The sequence below is a fragment of the Triticum urartu genome, chromosome 2 (assembly GCF_003073215.2).
Source record: "Triticum urartu cultivar G1812 chromosome 2, Tu2.1, whole genome shotgun sequence".
NCBI lineage: Eukaryota > Viridiplantae > Streptophyta > Magnoliopsida > Poales > Poaceae > Triticum > Triticum urartu.
Window position 1 is genome coordinate 148,325,483 of NC_053023.1, and position 22,105 is coordinate 148,347,587.

Genomic DNA, 22,105 nt, shown 5'->3' on the forward strand with positions numbered 1-22,105 from the left:
ATTGGCCATATCACATCACAAAACACTTGCTGCAAAAACAAGTTAGACGTCCTCTAATTGTTGTTGCAAGTTTTACGTGGCTGCAAGAGGGTTCTAGCAAGAACGTTTTCTTACCTACGTGAAAGCCACAACGTGATCTTTCAACTTCTATTTATCCTTCATAAGGACCCTTTTCATCGAATCCGCTCCAACTAAAGTGGGAGAGACAGACACCCGCCAGCCACCTTATGCAACTAGTGCATGTTAGTTGGTGGAACCGGTCTCACGTAAGCGTACGTGTAAGGTTGGTCCGGGCCGCTTCATCCCACAATACCGTTGAAGCAAAATAAGACTAGTAGCGGCAAGAAAGTTGACAACATCTACGCCCAGAACAAATTGTGTTCTACTCATGCAAAAAGAACTACGCATAGACCTAGCTCATGATGCCACTTTGGGGAACGTTGCAGAAAACAAACAATTTCCTACGGTTTCACCAAGATCCATCTATGAGTTCATCTAGAAACGAGCGATCAGATTGCATCTACATACCTTTGTAGATCACGCGCGGAAGCGTTCAAAGAACGGGGATGAGGAAGTCATACTCGACGTGATCCAAATCATAGGAGATCCTAGCGCCAAACGGACGGCACCTCCGCGTTCAACACACGTACGGTTAGCGTGACGTCTCCTCCTTCTTGATCCAGCAAGGGGGAAGGAGAGGTTGAGGAAGATGGCTCCAGCAGCAGCACGACAGCGTGGTGGTGGTGGAGCAACAGTACTCTGGCAGGGCTTCGCCAAGCTCTATGGAGGAGGAGGTGTTGGAGAGGGAGAGGGAGGCACCAAAGGCGTGGGTTTGAAGCCCTTCCTCCCCCCCACTATATATAGGGGGCCTAGGGGGGGCGCCGGCCCTAGGAGATGCAATCTCCTAGGGAGGGGGGCGGCGACCAAGGGGGGTAGAGTGCCCACCAAGGCAAGTGGGGAGCCCCCCCCCCACCCTAGGGTTTCAACCCTAGGCGCAAGGGGTGGGCCTTGGGGGGCGCACCAGCCCACTATGGGCTGGTTCCCCTCCCCACTTCAGCCCATGGGACCCTCCGGGGTGGATGGCCCCACCCGGTGGACCCCCGGGACCCATCCGGTGGTCCCGGTACAATACCGGTGACCCCTGAATCTTTCCCGATGGCCGAAACCTTACTTCCTATATATAATTCTTTACCTCCGGACCATTCTGGAACTCCTCGTGACGTCCGGGATCTCATCCGAGACTCCGGACAACTTTCGGGTTACTGCATATTCATATCTCTACAACCCTAGCGTCACCGAACCTTAAGTGTGTAGACCCTACGGGTTCGGGAGACATGCAGACATGACCGAGATGGCTCTCCGGTCAATAACCAACAGCGGGATCCGGATACCCATGTTGGCTCCCACATGCTCCTCGATGATCTCATCGGATGAACCATGATGTCGAGGATTCAAGCAACCCCGTATACAATTCCCTTTGTCAATCGGTACGTTACTTGCCTGAGATTCGATCGTCGGTATCCCAATACCTCATTCAATCTCGTTATCGACAAGTCACTTTAGTCGTACCGTAATGCATGATCCCGTGACCAGACACTTGGTCACTTTGAGCTCATTATGATGATGCATTACCGAGTGGGCCCAGAGATACCTCTCCGTCATACGGAGTGATAAATCCTAGTGTTGATCCGTGTCAACCCAACAGACACTTTCGGAGATACCCGTAGTATACCTTTATAGTCACCCAGTTATGTTGTGACGTTTGGTACACCCAAAGCACTCCTACGGTATCCGGGAGTTACACTATCTCATGGTCTAAGGAAAAGATACTTGACATTGGAAAACTCTAGCAAACGAACTATACGATCTTGTGCTATGTTTAGGATTGGGTCTTGTCCATCACATCATTCTCCTAATGATGTGATCTCGTTATTAATGACATCCAATGTCCATAGTCAGGAAACCATGACTATCTATTGATCAACGAGCTAGTCAACTAGAGGCGTACTAGGGACACGTTGGTGTCTATGTATTCACACATGTATTACGATTTCCGGATAACACAATTATAGCATGCATAAAAGACAATTATCATGAACAAGGAAATATAATAATAATTCTTTTATTATTGCCTCTAGGGCATATTTCCAACACTAGGAACATCCTATCTCTGCCAATCCCAACCAACTCCAATGATTACCCAATAGTGCAGTATGCTGACAACACATTAATTGTACTGCCTGCGGTTTATGATCAGCTCATTGCTTTCAAGGAGATGGTAGTAACTTTTGTGGAGTCAACTGGCTTGCGAGTTAATTTTAGCAAATCTTCACTCATTCCCATAAACATGAGTGATGAAGAAGGTGCCAGAGTGGCCTCTTTGCTGGGTTGTGACGTTGGCACGATGCCTTTCACATATCTTGGTTTGCCCAGGGGAACTTCTAGGCCCACCATTTATGAGCTGATGCCTCTGGTGGATCGCATCGATCGCCGTTTATCCGCCTCTTCATGCTTGCTTAATCAAGGATGTCGACTGCAACTTGCTCAGTCCGTGTTGTGCTCCATGCCAATATATTTTTTGTGCACTTTATCTCTTCCAAAGGGCATTATTCAACAGCTAGAGAGGATCATGAGGCAGTGCCTGTGGAGGGGTAACACGGATAACCCACGCCAATCTTTGGCTGCTTGGGATCTAGTCTGTCGTCCTAAGGGTTTTGGAGGTTTGGGTGTTCTCAACTTAACTATCCAAAATGAAGCTTTGCTTATTAAGCACCTATTCAAGTTTTTCAACAAAGTGGACATGCCTTGGGTTTCTCTAATCTGGGCACCTATTATGCATCATCACCACCCCAAAGCACCAGGGTCTGTGGTTCATTTTGGTGGCGTGATATTATGCGTTTATTCCCAAAATTCTCCAATCTAGCGGTTCCTCAAGTTCATGCTGGTGATACGGTACTCTTTTGGCTTGATCGTTGGCAACTGGGAAATCATGCTGTCTTGTTGCAGGAATCTTTACCCAGACTCCACTCCTTTGCTGTGGACAATGCAATCACAGTCAAAGAGTTTTTTGTGCGGCCTGACATCTTGGATCACTTTCATCTGCCACTATCGCAGGAAGCATTTTCAGAGCTCACGCAATTACAAACCCTCCTGCCTTTGGTCAATTTGAATGGTGAGATCAAGGACGTTTGGAAGTGGCCTTCCAAATCTGGTGATTACATGGCAATGATATACTATGATTTTTGCTTCTCACATCTAGTGGTGGATCCTATTTTCAAGTGGATTTGGAAGAGTTCATGCACGCTAAAGATAAAAGTTTTTGGTTGGCTTCTGTTAATGGATCGTTTGAACACCAGAGATATGATGCAATGAAGGCAATGGATCATCCAGGATGATACTTGTGTGCTTTGCAATCTTGCTCAACATGAGGACCGGGCTCATCTTTTCTTTGCTTGCCATTATAGCCAAAGGGTTTGAAACTATCTTGTGATTTCATGGACTATGCAACCAAACCAAACCACATATGATATGGCTCAAGCAGCTAGGAAGGATTTTGGACACCCTTTCTTCTCTGAGGTGGTTTTCACTGCTACTTGGAATATTTGGACACAAAGGAATGGGAAAATTTTCAGGAATGAGAAGAAACTTTATACATGACATCTCTCTTCTGTCTCACAGGATTAGATGTAAATATAAGGATAGTTTAGTTTCTTGGATAGCTGACCTTACATAGTTTCTTTTGTAAGTATTTCTCCTTTCTTGTAATTTTTTTAATGTTGTAACTAATACTCTGTTATTTACTAATAAAGGACTGTGACGCTGTTGCCTTGCAGTAAATAGTCAAAAAAAACCATGTCCGATCATCACGTGAGATTGAGTAGTTTTCAATGGTGAACATCTCTATGTTGATCATATCTACTATATGATTCACGTTCGACCTTTCGGTCTCAATGTCCCGAGTCCATATCTGCATATGCTAGGCTCATCAAGTTTAACCCGAGTATTCTGCACATGCAAAGCTGGCTTGCACCTGTTGTATGTGAACGTAGAGCTTATCACACCCAATCATCACATGGTGTCTCGGCACAACGAACTATAGCAACGGTGCATACTCAGGGAGAACACTTGTACCTTGAAATTTAGTGAGGGATCATCCTATAATGCTATTGCCGTACTAAGCAAAATAAGATGCATAAAGGATAAACATCACATGCAATCAAAATATGTGACATGATATGGCCATTATCATCTTGTGCCTTTTATCTCAATCCCCAAAGCACCGTTATGATCTCCATCATCACCGGCTTGACTTTCGGGGGAAACGACACCTATGGGATCACTAGGGTCCCTTTTTGCTATGGTTGGCGAGATCGGGGTTGTGCCAAGAGTGGGTCTAGAAGCCAGCACATGGATCGTTTACCCAGGTTCGGGCCGCAAGGATGCGTAATACCCTAGTCCTGCTTTGGTGTATATTTGAGTGTTCTTGAGTTCTTGAACTAGCTATGATGCGTGCATCGTCCAAAAAATCCGAATCCTCTCTCCGTACAACACGGGCCTCCTTTTATAGTCAAAAGGGGCTGCCATAGTGGCACACAAGAGGTGGAAAGGTATACAGTAATCCAGTCTATCTCCTGGCACCATAGGACAAACACATTTAATGCGCTGCCGACATGCCCTTCTTGCTTTATCAGGGACGTCAAGGAAGCTCGTCCCAGTTGTCGCTGCCTCGCCTAGTTTTGACGCGCGTCTGAACTGACGAGGCGTGTAGTGCCATGTTGGCTGGCTGTTGAGTTCGTGCAGTGGCTGAACCTTCACGAAGATCTGCATGCCATCACGTAGGTTCTTGTCGAGTCGGCCTAGAGGTCGTACGTCGCTACGCAGGCGCCCGCCTAGCTGGTGGGCTGGCAGCTGCATGGGAACAGCGGTGGAGACTTGGCAGGCGTGGGCCTGGCTATGACCCTACGGATATTTTCGGCAAGAGTCTTGTCGGGGCCCTGGCAAGGGTCTTGCCACAGCATCTTGGTCATCCCCGGCAAGGGTCTTGCCGGGGGTCTCGTGGGTATCCTTGGCAAGGATCTTGCCGAGGATCGTTGTCTTCTGGGCGTCATCTAGTCTTGTGTGCTTCTGGTTTCCACAAAGATTTGTATGCCACCATGCAGGCACTTCCCGAGCCTAGGTTTCAATGTTGTCGATGGCGTCGGAGCTCTCAGGCTCAAGGGTGGCTACGACGTTGGTGTTGGGAAAGTTGCCCTGGCAAGGCTCTTGCCGGGGCTACGGAGGCCGCCCCGGCAAGGGCCTTGTCAGGGGAGTCCACCTCACCCCTCTGCTCTTCGTGTTTCTGGCTTGGCGTTGTTCTAGTTGTCTTGTGACTTTGCTTCCTTCCTCTTCCCCGCTAGGTGTGGCCGCAGGCGCGACTGCAACTGCCCGCACACAAGTAAAGGGGTACAAAATAGGACCCCTCCTTTTGTGCACCAACAGGAGCCCCCGGGCCTGGACCATACATAAGCGCGACGCATTGTTGGGCTAGGCCCAAAATGGTGCACGGGCATGCGGGGCCGAGTTTTACTGTTGTAACTCCCTTGCCCGTTGCACTTCCCCATGACCCACATTGAATGCGTGACGTGGGGGCCGTGCGTGACGTGGGGGTCATGCGTGGGGCGGTTGCTGCCCTCATGCACCACATCACAGTAAATGGTAAAGAGGTGGTCGGCACCTTCCCTAGAAAAGGGAGGAAAACGCAGGGGCGTGATATGTCTCCAACGCATCTACTTTTCCAAACACTTTTTCCCTTGTTTTGGACTCTAACTTGCATGATTTGAATGGAACTAACCCGGACTGACGCTGTTTTCAGCAGAATTGCCATGGTGTTATTTTTGTGCAGAAATAAAAGTTCTCGGAATGACCTGAAAATCAACGGAGAATTATTTTGGAATATATAAAAATACTGGAAGAAGAATCCATGTCAGGGGGGCCTCCACCTATCCACGAGGGTGGGGGCGCGCCGTACCCCCCTAGTCGCGCCCCCCTGCGTCGTGGGCCCCCTGATGCTCCACCGACCTCAACCTTGACTCCATATATTCACTTTCGGGGAGAAAAAAACAGAGAGAAGGATTCATCAGGTTTTACGATAAGCAGCCGCCAAGCCCTAAACTCTCTCGGGAGGGCTGATCTGGAGTCCGTTCGGGGCTCCGGAGAGGGGAATGTATCGCCATCGTCATCATCAACCTTCCTCCATCACCAATTTCATGATGCTCACCGCCATGCGTGAGTAATTCCATCGTAGGCTTGCTGGACGGTGATGGGTTGGATGAGATTTATCATGTAATCGAGTTAGTTTTGTTAGGGTTTGATCCCTAGTATCCACTATGTTCTGAGATTGATGTTGCTATGACTTTGCTATGCTTCATGCTTGTCACTAGGGCCTGAATGCCATGATTTCAGATCTGAACCTATTATGTTTTCATGAATATATGTGAGTTCTTGATCCTATCTTGCAAGTCTATAGTCACCTACTATGTGTTATGATCCGGCAACCCCGAAGTGACAATAGTCGGGACCACTCCCGGCGATGGTCGTAGTTTGAGGAGTTCATGTATTCACTATGTGTTAATGCTTTTGTCCGGTACTCTATTAAAAGGATGCCTTAATATCCCTTAGTTTCGAATAGGACCCCGCTGCCACGGGAGGGTAGGACAAAAGATGTCATGCAAGTTCTTTTCCATAAGCACGTATGACTATATTCGGAATACATGCCTACATTACATTGATGAATTGGAGCTAGTTCTGTGTCACCCTATGTTATGACTGTTACATGATGAACCGCATCCGGCATAATTCTCTATCACCGATCCATTGCCTATGAGCTTTCTATATATTGTTCTTCGCTTATTTACTTTTCAGTTGCTATTGTTATCATCACTATAAAACACCAAAAATATTACTTTTACTACCGTGACCTTTTACCACCGTTACCACTACTATCATATTACTTTGCTACTAAATACTTTGCTGCAGATATTAAGTTATCGAGGTGTGGTTGAATTGACAACTCAGCTGCTAATACTTGAGAATATTCTTAGGCTCCCCTTGTGTCGAATCAATAAATTTGGGTTGAATACTCTACCCTCGAGAACTGTTGTGATCCCCTATACTTGTGGGTTATCAGGGCACGGCTCATTTACAAAGTGGACTCGGGCCGCGGCCTTCGAGGTGCCTGCGCCCCACGGTCACGGGGTGGAATGCGGTCGCTTCAATCGTCCTCTTGATTCGGTTCGCTTGCCCCGTGTCCTTCATGCCTCGAGGAGGGTAGCTGGTGGACGCGGAGTGCACATGCCATAATGTGGAAGCGGGAAAACTGGGTCGTCGCTGATTGGAGCAGCAGGTCGGTCCTGATTCCCCGTGCCTCTTGGCGGCTGGATTGGTCAAGCAGGGCGGCCGAGCCTCGGCCACGCCCCTTTATAAGAAGGAGGGGAGGGGGGACGGTGTCCTTCGATCCTTCAGTGCTCATCTCCTCCGCCTCGACTCCTTCCTTCCTTTCGTCATGGCGAGAGGGCGTGTTGGTGCTCTGACGGCGGTGACAAGGGCCTCCGCTCGACAGCGCGCCCTTCCTTCCCAAGATCTCGTGGCAGCGGAGCCGGCCACGAGAGGGAGAGGGAGGGGTCGAGGCCGAGGCCGTCGTGACACTCGGGGAGGAGGAGGACGGGGCGGCGCACCGGCTTCGCCTCCGCCTGCGGCCCTTCCAATGGAGGGCCAAGTCAGAGACCAGCCCCATGAGTTTTACGTCAGGCTGCGTGAGCCAGTGTGTGGTCATCTTCGTCTCCCAACTCCGTTTGCTCGAGAGATGGAGCTTGATCCGCCTCAGGCCCTGAGGCTACAAATGAGGGCTTGTGGGAATGGCAGCATGCAGGTCGATGTCGACTTCCCAACCCCTCATGTTATGTATCTCTGTCGTGGATGGAAGACCTTCGCCCGTGCCCATAGCCTGTCACAGGGGCTCGTCCGCCAATTTAAATTGATGGAGGACGGCCTGCTCTCCGTCAATGTCTTCGAGCTCTTGGGAACTCGTTTGAGGTGTTGTGCGGAGAGCTCCTCTGACAGCGAACCCTCCTCCTCGAGCGGGAGTGACGAGGAGGACAGCAACAGGGACGACGAGGGCGTCCAGTGGGAGGACGTCGACTCCGACTCCGACTGACCACGCCGCCCCCCTCCCTCGGCCCAGCGCCCTGTCGAGGGTCTTCCTCGTCAAGCTCTCCATAGGCGCGCTCCCCGCCGTTCTCTTTTTGCCTTCACCTGCCGCACGTGGGATGAAAAAGGGGCAAGAATGGAGATCACGGGGAACCTATCTTTTTCCTTAAATTATAGGCACTTGCCAAATCTTAATTTCTATAGAATATAATCTCTCGAGCCCATGCTTGTATCTTGTAGCCTTTGTACTTGCATCAGCATATTAATGAAAAAGTCTAGTCCTGCCGGTAACTCGTGCACGTGTACGTTCATGCGGAGGAGAAATGCCTTCATAGTGTAAATAAATGAGTCCTTCCGGCAAGCCACCTTGCCCGAGCGCCTTGCGCCTGCCAGAGAATCACATCTTCTGGGTTACAGACAAAGGGCCCAGCCCCCCGTCCACCTCTTTTTGACAAGGGTCACCATGACCATTCTGACCGAAGCAGCGTTCGAGTTGGAAATGCGAGCCCCCGAGTCTTTATCTGCTTGGTTTGCCGGGGATGGCCGTGTCGGGCGGTCTTCTCAACTTCTTGCCAGAGGCGGGTCCTTGGCGGGATCGCACATTTTTGTCGTGACTGGAAAGAAGTGAGGACAAAAGCACGGAACCTCAGTGGTTCACTAACATTTACTGGAACCAAAAAGCAGTACAGTACCCTGGACAAGCATGCATATACGTATATGCACAAACATGGAAATCGATAGGAAACTCGACATACTAAGGGATTCCTCTTCCCTGACTGTGCACAGGTTCTGCGCCTGGCTCCGTACATAGGGTTACATGCTTCGGCGGCAAGGCTAGTACGAAACGGGGGTTGCCGGGGCTCCCGGCAACCGCGCCTTAGGGGTAAAACTTGCGAAGATGTTCAATATTCCAGGAGTTTCTCACCGGATTGCCATCTTCGATCTCCACACGGACTGCGCCAGGCCTGGTGACTCGTATTACCCGATACGGGCCTTCCCACTTTGGCGTCAACTTGTTTGGATTCTTGGGGGAGTGGATCCGCCGAAGAACAAGGTCGCTTTCCTCAAGGCTTCAGGCGTGAACCTTGCAGCTATGATAGCAGCGCAACGCTTGCTGATATCGAGCGGCTCGCACAGTAGCCCGAAGACGATCTTCCTCAAGGAGTATCGCATCATCTCAGCGCAATTGCTCTTGCTCAAGATCATCATAAGCGAGCACTTGAGGTGACCCGTATATGAGTTTAGTGGGGAGAACTGCTTCTGCCCCGTATACCAGGGCAAAGGGTGTCTGGCCAGTGGCTCGATTTGGTCTCATCCTGATTGACCAAAGAACCGTTGGCAACTCATCAATCCAATGCCTTTCACACTTGTGCAGCTTGTCAAAAGTCCTGGTCTTGAGGCCTCGTAGCAGTTCTGCATTCGCCCTCTCAGCTTGGCCGTTACTTCTGGGATGGCCAACAGAAGCAAAATAGACCTTGCTGCCGAGGTCTTGAATGTACTGCGTGAAGGTGCGGCTCGTGAACTGCATGCCGTTGTCGGTGATGACTCTGTTCGACACATCGAAATGGCAGAGTAGTCCATTGAAGAACTTGACAGCTGATTGTGATGTTACCTTTCTCACTGGCCCCACTTTCGACCACTTTGTGAACTTGTCAATTGCGACGTACAAGTACTCAAAGCCCCCGGCAGCACGGGGAAAGGGGCCCAGTATGTCGAGCCCCCAGACCAAAAATGTCCAGGAAAGAGGGATTGTCTGAAGAGCTTGGGCGGGTTGATGAAGCTTCTTTGAATGGAACGGGCACGCTTCACACTTGGTTACTAGCGCAGTTGCATCCTGGAGGGCAGTGGGCCAGAAGAAACCTTACCGGAACGCTTTGCCGGCAAGAGCCCTTGACCCTATGTGGGAGCCACACATGCCTCCATGTATCTCTGCCAATAGCCTCAGGCCGTTCTCTCGAGGAATGCACTTCAATTTCACACCGTTCGGTCTTCTCCTATAGAAGGCATCATCCACGAACTGGTACATGCTGGATCGACGGGCTACTTTCTCTGCTTCTTCCTGCTCCTCGGGGAGCTCTCCTGTTTGGAGGAAAGGGATGGTGGGCTGCACCCATGCCGGAGACTGGGGCTCGACGGCAAGGACTAAAGGCTCATCTTTGGCCGTAAGGGCAGCTGCTTCTATGGCCGGAGCATGAGGCCCTACCGAGGGTTGCTGCCCTCCGGGAAGTTTGGGACTCCCGGCAATGTCCTTGCCGGCGGTTCCTGGGAGCTCAGCGGGAAAGTACTTGCCGGGGTCCGCCTTCCTTCGTTTGTTCTGTCCTGCTGATGGTTCAACGGATGGGTGAGTTAGCTGAAGCACAAAGTTACCTGGTTCCACAGGCAACTTGAGGGCAGCACGCTTTTACAGGTCGTCGGCAATGCCGTTCTCCGCTCGGGGAACATGCTTTGCTTGCAATCCGTCAAAGCGCTCTTCCAACTTCCTCACTTCATCCACATAGGCCTCCATCAACGGGCTCTGGTAGTCCTTGTTTACTTGCTTGATGACGAGTTGTGAATCACCTCTGACGATGAGCTTTCTGATTCCAAGGTCTGCCGCGATCCTGAGACCGACCAACAACCCCTCGTACTCCACCGGCGAAAGTGCATCTGGATTACGTACTTGAGGCGCTCTCCGGTGGGCACGACGAGCAATACGCCGGCACCAGCACCTTGGAGTGAGAAAGCTCCATCAAAGTACATGATCCACTTACTGCTCGTCTCCTTGCCGGGAAGGGTGGTCTCTTGAATCTCCTCGTCGGGCGTTGCGGTCCATTCTACTATGAACTCCGCTAGGGCTCAGCTCTTGATTGTTGAAGTACTTTCAAACTTGAGGCCAAAGCTCGATAGCTCCAATGCCCACTCCACAATCCTCCCAAACGCATCTGGGTTGTGCAAGATTCGTTGCAACGGGAGGCACGTGACGACGGTGATTTCATGTTCTTGGAAATAGTGGCGCAACTTTCTTGAGGCCATGAGGAGGCTAAAAAGTAACTTCTGCATACCAGAATATCTTGACCTAGCCCCCTGCAAGAGGGAACTAACGAAATAGACGGGGTGCTTCACCATCTTCTTCTTCTGTCCTACTTTGCTCATCTGCTCGGACTCCTCCTTGGCCGAATCTGGTCTCGCCCAGGGTTCTGTCTTGTCGGCGTCATACCCTGCCAGGGATGGCCCCGGCCCACCACCCGATGGCTCCACTACTACTGCTGCCTCTTCCTCGAGTTCCCTTTGCGCCACCAGCGCGGCACTGACCACTTGATTCATTGCTACCAAGTATAGTAGCAACGGCTCTTGCGGCTTGGGCGCGACTAGTATTGGCGTGGACGAGAGATGCCTCTTCAAATCTTGTAGTGCGGCCTCTGCCTCTGGAGTCCACTTTACTGGACCCGCCTTTTTCAATACTTTGAAAAAGGGGAGGGCGCGCTCAGCAGATTTGGGGGGCGGCAACGCAGCCGGCGAGCCTACAGATGTCTTTGACCCGCTTCGGTGCCTCAAGCTGCTCGATCTCCTTCATCTTGTCGGGATTTTCTTCAATTCTGCATTGAGACACAAAGAACCCAAGAAGTTTGCTAGACGGGACACCGAACACGCACTTCTATGGCTTGAGCTTGAGGTTGATCTTATGCAGATTTGGAAATGTTTCTTCTAGGTCTTTTATGAGCGTGGCCCTGTCCTTGGTTTTGACCACTATATCATCCATATAGGCTTCCATATTTCTATGTAGTTGGGTCTCAAAACCAATTTGGACCGCTCGGGCAAACGTCGAACTGGTGCTCTTCAACCCGAAAGGCATCCGTACAAAACAGTACGTACCACATGGGGTGATGAACACGGTCTTCTCTTCGTCTTCTTTCATCATGAAGATCTGGTGGTATCCTGAATAGGCGTCGAGGAATGATAGCAGGTCACACCCGGCAGTGGAGTCTATAATCTGTTCGATGCGTGGCAAAGGGAAAGGATCCTTCGGACAAGCTTTATTGATATCTGTGTAATCAATACACAGCCTCCACTTCCCATTTGCCTTACGTACCACCACCGGATTGGCCAACCACGTGGGGTGGAGTACTCCTCTAACTAGGTCTGTCGCCTCCAACTTCCTGATCTCTTCTACGATGAACTCTTGTCGCTCCAAAGCTTTCTTCCTGACCTTTTGCTTGACGGGCCGCGCATGAGGACAAACAACAACATGGTGCTCAATCACCTGCCTAGGAACGCCGGGGATGTCGGATGCTTGCCATGAAAACACATCGACATTCACCCGCAGGAAGGCAATAAGCGCGCTTTCCTATTTCCTGTCAAGGGCGGAGCTTATGGTGAAAGCCCCACCCATGCCGTCCTCCTTGACGGACACCTTCTTGGTCTCAGGTGGTGCAGATGAGTGCATCTTTCTTGTCGGAGGGGACGGTAATGATGGTCAGCGGCCCTGGCATCTTTAACGTATTGTAGGCGTAGTGGGACGCCGCCATGAACTTGGCCAATGCTGGGCGGCCAAGGATCCCATTGTATGGCAAGGGGATCTCAGCGACATCGAAGACGATCTTCTCCGTCCTATAGTTCATCTCGCCTCCAAACGTAATGGTCAATGTGATTTTACCTTTAGGCTGGCTCCTTCCCGGGTTGAACCCTTGAAATGTGCCCGTCTCTTCGAGGTCTCCATCAGGAATCTGCAACTTCTTAATCACAGTGGGCGAGATCAAATTCAGACCGGTCCCACAGTCCACCAGCACTTTTGTCACCTTGAGGTTGCGTATACTTGGCAAGACCAACAACGACAAACACCTGACCGCAGTTGTGCGATCAGGTTGATCCTCGGTGTCGAAAACGATGGGCGTGCGGGACCACTTCAGGGGCTTCTGGGCATCAAACGACGGCTTGCCGCAGCGACCTCGCGCGCCCACTGCTTCAGCTGGCGGTGTGAGGTGTGCAACGAGGCGCCACCGTCGACGCACATGGCCTTTGTAGCCTTCTAAAACTCGTGCTCACCAGACTCATCGTCCTCGTCATGATCATCATCCTCCTCTTTCTTGTCGCGGCCCCAAGCGGACCTCTCTTGTTGGCTATATTTGCTGCGGCGACCCCCTTGGCCGCCACGCTTCTTGTCGGATCCCTTAGCACCATCCTGACCTTTCTCTTTGTCTCGCCTTTCGTATTCAGCCTTCTGCTTTTCAACAAGAATCTCAACTTGTCGGCAGTTCTGGAGGTCATGGCCCTTGGTGTGGAGGATCTTGCAATACTTCTTATCAGAGCCTCTTGGCTTGCCGCCAGGCCCAAGAAGGCAGTGCACTCGGCAACCTCTCACTGGATCCCTCAACGGCAAGCACAGTCTTGCCCTTGCGCTTCCTGTTGCGGCACCGGCCTTTCTTCGTTGGAGCGGCGGTGTCTTCGTCTATGGAGTCGGTTTCCGCACCGGCATCCTCGCCGGGGTACTTCCTCCCCTCTTCAGCTCGAGCACATCTATCGGCCAGAACATAAAGTTCAGCCACATCCTTGACCTTGTTCATTGCCAACTCCTCGCGCATCTTGCGGTTGCGCACATTCTAATGGAATGCGCTAACAACAGCGGCGGGATGAACATCTGGGATGTTGTACTGCACTCGGCTGAACCTTTGTATGTAGTTGCGCAGGTTTTCTCCTTCTTTCTGGGGGATGATTTTTAAATTGCTTGCTTGGCCATGAGCTCGGTGGCCTCCAGTGAAGGTGCCAGCGAACTCATGACACAAATCTGACCAAGAAGAAATGGAGTCCACTGGCAAGTGCAACAACCACGACATGACGTTGGGTTTGAGTGCCAGCGGGAAGTAATTGGCGAGCACCTTGTCGTCGCGGGCTCCAGCAGCTTGCATCGCGATGGTGTAGATGCGGAGGAACTTCGACGGGTGGGTCTTGCCATTGTACTTCTCGGCAACATCGGGCTTGAATGTGCGATGGGAGGGCCACTGGAACTGCCGCAGCTCTCGGGTAAAGGCTGGACAACCCACCTCGTAAGGCAGGTCGTTGGGGTCCCCAGCGCTGGGTGGTCCATAATAGGCCCCGCACACCGATCTGACTGATGGCGCGTCTCCCATCGTTGTTCGATGGTAGTTCAAGCGTCTTCCTGGGCTCGTTTCCGAAGGACTTGACATTGGTCGCGGCGGGTTCGTGGGTTGGACGACTCGGTGGAAACGTTGCCACAGACGTCGGGTCGACGAGCCAGTGGATGTTGTTGCGGTCGCGGTGGGGGAGAGTGCACCGTGGTCGCAGCGTCTCTGACCCCCCGCCCCCACCGCCAGCGTGCACCGGCTCGTCAGGACACCGGTGCGACGGTCCCGCTGGGAGCGGCTCGTCTTTGTTGGCGAAGCTGACAAGGCTTCGGATGGTGGCTCTCCACTCGTTGAGCTTCTCCACAGCGGGGGGGGGGGAGTCGAGGAGCAGCTGCACGCGCGCTAGCGCTTCTGCTAGCGTAGACCGTGATATGCTGTAACTTCTAACTAGCTTAGAAGGGGCTCGGTCACGGTCTCGCGGTCGCGCGGTGCCTGCACCAGCGTCTAACCGCGCACGCCGGCCTGGTTCATCATGTGAGTGGCACATAGGGCTCTTTCCGCGGTGGTCCCCGAGGGCTCCGGCATCACGGTGTTGCTCATCGCGCCCGGCCTGGGAAGGGCGCGGTGCAGGCGCCAGCTAGGGTGCCGTAGAGGTTCCTGCGCCGCCCATGGGCAGCACGGCCCCGCCCCCGGACCCAGCGGCGCACGGCTCGTCGTCTCAGATTCGGATGACGCCGCTCGCCTGGCTCCGATCGCCAGAATGTCGTTGACGCTCGCGGGCCACGTCTTCGGCCCCATCCATGGGTACCCGGCCGTCTGCTCCCCTTTCTCATCATCACGGATGGGCCGGCCCCAAATGAACCGATCGCCGTGATCCCCTTTCTCTTGGGGGCCATGGTGACGAAGTCGGTGTGCGAACCTTCAAACCGGATTTTCACAACCGCACGCCCCCTACCTCGCGCGCCAAAGATGTCGGGGGAAACGACACATATGGGATCACTGGGGGTCCCTTTTTGCTACGGTTGGCGGGTGCGGGTTGTGCCAAGAGCGGGTCTAGAAGCCACCACGAGAATCGTTTACCCAGGTTTGGGCCGTAAGGATGCGTAATACCCTAGTCCTGCTTTGGTGTATATTTGAGTGTTCTTGAGTTCTTGAACTAGCTACAATGCGTGCGTCGTCCAAAAAAATCTGAATCCTCTCTCCATACGCCGCGGACCTGCTTGCTTTATCGGGCCTCCTCCCTTCTTGAACTAGTCAAAAGGGGCTGCCCCAGTGTCACACAGGAGGTGGAAAGGTATACAGTAATCGAGTCTATCTCCTGGCACCGTAGGACAAACGAATTTAATGCGCTGCCGACGTGCCCTTCTTGCTTTATCGGGGACGGCAAGGAAGCTTGTCCCAGCTGTCGCCGCCTCGCCTGGTTTTGACGCGCGTCCGAACTGACGAGGCGTGTAGTGCCACGTTGGCTGGCTGCTGAGTTGGTGCGGTGGCTAAACCTTCATGAAGATCTGCATGCCACCATGCAAGTGCTTGTCAAGTCGGCCTAGAGGCCGTACGTCGCCATGCAGGTGCCTGCCCAGCTGGTGGGCTGGCAGCTGCATGGGAACGGTCGTGGAGTCTTGGTGGGCGTGGGCTTGGTTGCGTCCCCGCAGATGTTTTTGGCAAAAATCTTACCGGGGCCCCGGCAAGGGTCTTGCCGCGGCATCTTGGTCGTCCCCAGCAAGGGTCTTGCCGGGTGTCTCGTGGGTATCCTTGGCAAGGATCTTGCCAAGGATCATCGTCTTCTGGGCATCATCTGGTCTTGTGTGCTTCTGGTTTCCACAAAGATTTGCATGCCACCATGTAGGCACTTCCCGAGCCTAGGTTTCAATTCTCTCGATGGCGTCGAAGCTCTCAGGCTCAAGGGTGGTTGCAGCATTGGTGTTGGGCAAGTTACCCCGGCAAGGGCCTTGCCGGGGGAGTCCACCTCGCCCCTCTGCTCTTCGTGTTTCTGGCTTGGCGCTGTTCTGGTTGTCTTGTGACTTTTCTTCCTTCCTCTGCGCCACTAGGTGTGGCAGCCGGCGTGGCTCCAACTGCCCGCGCACAAGTAAAGAGGTGCAAAATAGGACCCCTCCTTTTGTGCACTAACATTGACACCTTGATCTCCATCGTAGCATCATTGTCATCTCGCCAACTATTGCTTCTATGACTATCGCTGCTGCTTAGTGATAAAGTAAAGCAATTACATGGCAATTGCATTTCATACAATAAAGAGACAACCATAAGGCTCGTTCCAGTTGCCAATAACTTTTACAAAACATGATCATCTCATACAACAATTTATATCTCATCGTGTCTTGACCATATCACATCACAACATGCCCTACAAAAACAAGTTAGACGTCCTCTACTTTGTTGTTGCAAGTTTTACGTGGCTGCTACGGGCTTCTAGGAAGAACCGTTCTTACCTACGCATCAAAACCACAACGATTTTTTGTCAAATGTGCTGTTTTAACCTTCAACAAGGACCGGCCGTAGTCAAACTCGATTCAACTAAAGTTGGAGAAATAGACACCTGCCAGCCACCTGTGTGCGAAGCATCTGGTAGAACCAGTCTCATGAACGTGGTCATGTAATGTCGGTCTGGGCCGCTTCATCCAACAATACCGCTGAATCAAAGCAAGACATTGGTGGTAAGCATTATGACTATTATCACCCGCAACTCTTTGTGTTCTACTCATGCATATAACATCTACGCATAGACCTGGCTAGGATGCCACTGTTCGGGAAGGCAGTATTTCAAAAAAAATTCCTACGATCATGCAAGATCTATCTAGGAGATGCATAGCAGCGAGAGGGGAGAGTTTGTCCATGTACCCTCGTAGACCAAAAGCGGAAGCGTTTAGTAACACAGTTGATGTAGTCGAACGTCTTCACGATCCAACCGATCCTAGCACCGAACATACGGCACCTCCTTGTTCAGCACACATTCAGCATGATGACGTCCCTCGATTTCTTGATCTAGTTGAGGACGAGGGAGAGTTCCGTCAGCACGACGGCGTGGCGACAGAAATGATGAAGTTACCGGCGTAGGGCTTCGCCTAAGAACTACAAGGATATGGCCGAGGTGGTAAACTGTGGAGGGGGCACCGCACATAGCTAAGAGATTGTCTGTTGTGCCTTTGGGGTGCCCCCACCTTCGTATATAAAGGGGGAGGAGGAGGTGGACGGCCTAGGGGGCGTGCCATAACACTACAAGAAATATGTCAAGTTATGACCTTCTGTCAGTGACCCTCGAAGAATTGGTCATAAATTTATGACCATTTTAGACCAATTGGTCAAAAGCTGTTCAGGGGGCTCCAAACCCTAAACCATTGCGACCATTTTGGTCAGAAAGGTCGTAATTTCCTTACACGAAATGGTCACAAAGCAAGCAGTGCTAGTCCGCTGCCTTATTTCTAGTTGTTAATGACCAATATAGATGGTCATAGCCTTGTAGATTGTGGTGGGTTGTGATGACTAGGTGCCATCTCATCAGTTTTGCCTATGTGTTATGTCCATGTGGCAGTTTTTGCCCTAGGTTGTGAAGCAACCTATATTTCTATCATTCCCAAAATTCCCAAAAAAATCTCATAAATTCTTTGGGGCATATCTTCATCAAATATGTAAAAATCCTTCCTTGCCTAGTTCAAAACTAATTCAACAATATTCATTTTCCTATTCTGTTCACAACAACACTTTATGAAGGAAGTGCTATTTATATATTCTTGATTGCCCTCGGAATTTTTGGGCACTCTTTCCTATCCAAATCATTACCGCATGACAAAATTCAGTTCCATTTGCCTAGCAAATCTTCTTCGGCAAATTTGCAAAGTTTGTATCCACCTAGAAGCATTGTGAAGGAAGTACCTTTTTTATATCTCTAAATGACATGAAATTTATACAGTTCCTTCATATGCCCAAATTATCACCCTCCTCCAAATTGCAGCTCAGTCAAATCATCTATGTGAGCCCAGGTTCAATTTATATTTTATGGCCAAATTGGCACGTTGCAAAGCAAGTGTTATATAGACCCCTCCTATTACCCTCAAACTTTTCGGGCACTCTTCCATACCCAAATCATTTCCACATGATAATATTCAGCTCAATTTTCCTAGTAAATATTTCTCGGGAAATTTCCAAAGTTTCTACCTCGAGAGAAGCTTTGTGAAGTAAGTACTAGCTAGGCTTACCCAAATGATCTGAAAATTTACCAGCGCATGACCATACCTAAGTAACTTACCTACACCAATTTTGAGCTCATTTCATTCATCAAATCTCTCTCACTAGTTTTCCCAAGTTTCTGTCCATAGAAGAGCATTGTGAAGGAAGTACTACTTTGGCATGTCCAAATGGTATCAATTTTCTACAATGCTTTCCTATGCCCAAATAACCATCCTCCACAAAATTTCAGCTCACTCCATTCATTATTTTGAGCCCAGCTTCAACATTCATATTTTGTCCAGCGTGGTACATTGCAAAGCAAGTACCACCTAGGATCCTCCTTTTGATCTCAAAATTTGTGAAGACATTCTCCTTGTAGATGATCATCCTCAGCCAAAACTCACGCCCATTGGCCATGTGCATTTTCCGTACCGCTAATCAAACACTTGGCTGCTAATTCATGTTTGAGCATCGATCGGTCTCCTCGTGAGAATCTTATGTTGTAATTTTCTTCCTAACACCAACCTGGGGAGTGCCCAACCCACTAGACATGCCTAGGCCGCCCAGAACACATGGCAACATTACGGTCACGCGGTGACCACGCGACGGGCATGCGAGTTTACGTGCTCTAGAGTTGGGGCCCTTGGCCACCGCGCAAAACTCGACGTATCGCCACCAAACCATGTATTTATGATTAAATAGGTCCTTATGTAACTCGAAATGATTTTTGGAAAAAATAAATAGCAAACTATGAGGCAGCTGCAGTTCAAATTTGACCCGCTTCCACCTGAATTGGCGGAAATTTGTCTTTTTCACGAGAGATGGATCAAAAACTTTTACACCCAACCATTTTGTCAATTGTGCATTAAATATGTCCTAGTATTTTATAAAAATGATTTGGTCCAATTTTGCAACAATTATTTGGTAGTTCCTTCACAAAAAAACCTCCTTTCGGGCACTCGAAAAATGGAAACTGGTTTTTTCGTCCAATGAAAATGAAAAATTCCTTAGGAAACATTGTTTGCCATTCCAATATGCACCCATGTGCACAATATGAGATCATTTGAACAAACTATGCCATGAATGTGGCCATAAGATTGATCATTTGGCTTGAAAGCCATTGATCTCCACACATGATAGCTCGTTTCTGAGAACACATTTTTGAAATAATTGCCGTATTATAAGTTTGTTATTTTTCCTAGGAACTTGGCCACATATGATGACACAATGCGAAGGTTTCCCAATTTTTTCATTTTTTTTGAATTTTTTATGCCCGTTTCAAAATGCAGTCAAAACGACGGGAATGACCGTTCCTAGCTAGTGGTTGAATCTTGGAATTTTTTTGGTGTTTCTATGATTAAATAGATACTTATGTACCTAGAAATGATTTTTTGAAAAAATAAATAGCAAACTATGAGGCAACTGCAGTTCAAATTTGACCCACTTCCAGCTGAATCGGCGGAAATTTGTCTTTTTCATGAGAGGTGGATCAAAAACTTTTACACCCAACCATTTTGTCAATTATGCAATAAATATGGCCTAGTATTTTATAAAAATGATTTGGTCCAATTTTGCAACAATTATTTGGTAGTTCCTTCAGAAAAAAACCTCCTTTCGGGCACTCGAAAAATGGAAAATGGTTTTTTCGTCCAACTAAAATGAAAACTTCCTTAGGAAACATTTTTTGCCATTCCAATATGCACCCTTGTGCACAATATGAGATCATTTGAACAAACTATGCCATGAATGTGGCCATAAGATTGATCATTTGGCTTGAAATCCATGAATCTTCAGAGATGATAGCTCATTTCTGAGAACACTTTTTTAAATAATTACCGTATTACAAGTTTGTTATTTTTCCTAGGAACTTGGCCACATATGATGACACAATGCGAAGGTTTCCCAATTTTTTGATTTTTTTTGAATTTTTTATGCCCGTTTCAAAATGCAGTCAAAACGACGGGAATGACCGTTCCTTGCTAGTGGTTGAATCTTGGAATTTTTTTGGTGTTTCTCTAATTAAATAGATACTTATGTACCTAGAAATGATTTTTTGAAAAAATAAATAGTAAACTATGAGGCAGCTGCAGTTCAAATTTGACCCGCTTCCAACTGAATCGGCGGGAATTTGCCTTTTTCACGAGAGGTGGAACAAACATTTTTACAACCAACCATTTTGTCAATTGTGTATTAAATATGTCCTAGTATTTTATAAAATTGAGTTGGTCCAATTTTGCAACAATTATTTGGGAGGTCCTTCACAAAAAAACCTCGTTTCAGGCAGTCGAAAAATGGAAAATGGTTTTTTCGTCCAAAGAAAATGAAAACTTTCTTAGGCAACATTGTTTGCCATTCCAATATGCACCCTTGTGCACAATATGAGATCATTTGAACAAACTATGCCATGAATGTGGCCATAAGATTGATCATTTGGCTTGAAATCCATGAATCTTCAGAGATGATAGCTCATTTCTGAGAACACTTTTTTTGAAAGAATTGCCGTATTACAAGTTTATTATTTTTCCTGCTAACTTGGTCACATATAATGACACAATGTGAAGGTTTCCGAATTTTTTGATTTTTTTTGAATTTTTTATGCCCGTTTTAAAATGCGGTCAAAACGGCGGGAATGACCGTTCCTAGCTAGTGGTTGAATATTGGATTTTTTTTGGTGTTTCTCTGATTAAATAGGTACTTATGTACCTAGAAATGATTTTTGGAAAAAATAAAGAGCAAAATACAAGGTAGCTACAGTTCAAATTTGACCCGCTTCCAGCTGAATCGGCGGGAATTTGCCTTTTTCACGAGAGGTGGAACAAGCATTTTTACAACCAACCATTTTGTCATTTGTGTATTAAATATGTCCTAGTATTTTATAAAATTGAGTTGGTCCAATTTTGCAGCAATTATTTGGGAGGTCCTTCACAAAAAAACCTCCTTTCAGGCAGTCGAAAAATGGAAAATGATTTTTTCATCCAAAGAAAATGAAAACTTTCTTAGGCAACATTGTTTGCCATTCCAATATGCACCCTTGTGCACAATATGAGATCATTTGAACAAACTATGCCATGAATGTGGCCATAAGATTGATCATTTGGCTTGAAAGCCATTGATCTCCACACATGATAGCTCGTTTCTGAGAACACTTTTTAAAAATAATTGCCGTATTACAAGTTTATTATTTTTCCTGGGAACTTGGCCACATATAATGACACAATGCGAAGGTTTCATAATTTTTTGATTTTTTTTTGAAATTTTTATGCCCGTTTAAAAAAGTGGTCAAAACGGCGGGAATGACCGTTCCTAGCTAGTGGTTGAATCTTGGAATTTTTTTGGTGTTTCTCTGATTAAATAGATACTTATGTACCTACAAATGATTTTTGGAAAAAATAAAGAGCAAACTACAAGGCAGCTACAGTTCAAATTTGACCCGCTTCCAGCTGAATCGGCGAAATTTTTTCTTTTTCACGAGAGGTGGATCAAAACTTTTTACACCCAACCATTTGGTCAATTGTGCATTAAATATGTCCTAGTATTTTATAAAAATGATTTGGTCCAATTTTGCAACAATTATTTTGGAGGTCCTTCACAAAAAAACCTCGTTTCAGGCAGTCGAAAAATGGAAAATGGTTTTTTCGTCCAAAGAAAATGAAAACTTTCTTAGGCAACAATATTTGCCA